The sequence below is a fragment of the Phalaenopsis equestris genome, unplaced genomic scaffold, assembly GCF_001263595.1.
Source record: "Phalaenopsis equestris unplaced genomic scaffold, ASM126359v1 Scaffold000101, whole genome shotgun sequence".
Taxonomy (NCBI): Eukaryota; Viridiplantae; Streptophyta; class Magnoliopsida; order Asparagales; family Orchidaceae; genus Phalaenopsis; species Phalaenopsis equestris.
In genome coordinates, this window is record NW_018164543.1 from 92,738 (window position 1) to 94,383 (window position 1,646).

The following is a 1,646-nucleotide window of genomic DNA, read 5'->3' on the forward strand; positions in this document are numbered from 1 at the left end:
ATACATATATATATATATATATTGATGAGTAATATTTTTAAAAAATTTAATTTATTACAAGGCTACAAAGATTTATAATCAATTAAAATATTGATTAAAAAAATAGAAAAAAAAAATATTAAATTAGATGCAAATGATGTTTTAATATAAATAATAATTTTTAAATCTTGTTCAAACACTTATTGTCTTAAGCAAACGAGCCGAACACGAACACACTTTTTGAGCTCGAAATATAAACGAGGCGGACACGAGCTGAGCCTTGGCTCGCTCGTGTTCGGCTCGTTTACACCCCTGTTCATACACATATCTATGTTCTCTTCTTTCTTCTTGGAAATTCAAAGTCTGATGAGACCATATTTAGCAATTTAACCCTTAGAATTTTATAATTTGTAGCTGGGTGCTTATTTATTTATTTATTTCTTTGAACTTTGGCCATAAACATTCCCAAGCTCAATAATTGGTGAATAATATTAAATTCCTTTTAAAATGAATGATCTATTAATTATTGAAATATCATATCTTCAGGTTAGAAGTCCAGCATCAGATAGTTCTCTAATACTGCCAATACAAGATGACAGACGCATTGAAAATAACATTGCTGATGTAAACATAAAAAATAAATTCTTTTTAGGAAAATTTACATGCATAACACATAATTCTTATGTATTTACATGTCAACACCTAAGGTTTGATATTTATGTATATGACACCTAAGTTCTATGCATGTAAATGTAAAGTTTAAGTGTTATATATGTAAATAGATATGAATTGTGTGGTATTTATGCAAATGCTCTTTTTTAGTTGTCCAAGATGCTGGGTACCACATGTTTGGTTCATGATGGTGGTTGTCGAGGCAATTAAAATTAAGCTGGCTGTGATGAGAAATGGACAAATGAACTGTAGACTTAGTCATGAAATGTAAGTTTATAGAGTTTCATTCAAGTTTTTCATAGATCAATTATGTAAAAAAATTTGCTGGAAAATTTTGCAAATAACCTTGTAGTTTGTCCTATTTTATAAATATAAGAACGCCTCACCTAATCATTAAAATAGAACTCCTTTCTAACTTTTGTATTTAATGAGATTTAAGTTTTGCTCGGTAATGGTTTTGGAAAGTTGGTTTTGGGATCATCAATAAGTGTTTGTTCTACGAGCCTAGAACCGTCGAAATATCAAAAACAATGGTTTTTCTCAACCGTCGGAAAAAGGAATTTGATCATTGTGTACAAGTGTGAAGCACCAAATAAATTGTGCATCATGTAAAAGGTAACTTGTATGATTAAGAGCTTAGTTTATAACTCATGTGGTTGCATAATCGGAATAGAAATCTGCAAATTTTTATAAAAAAATGATATTTCATGCACCTAAATTTAGGAAATTATGGTGGTTGAAGGGTCAACTGCAATGTTTGGTTGTTTTTTATCTGCTATTAAGTTGAAGTGTTTTCCCATTGGACTATCTTAGGGACAGTTTACAGCATCTTCCTTTTATTCTAAGTAGCTTTGTCCAAAATTTTCCTCTAACTAAAACTCAGACATAAGACATCTTTTAATAATTGGCTGTGAATATGACATAATGATAACCTTTTGTTTTCTTCTCTGCACAAAGAATAATAATATTACATATATATATATATATATCTATAT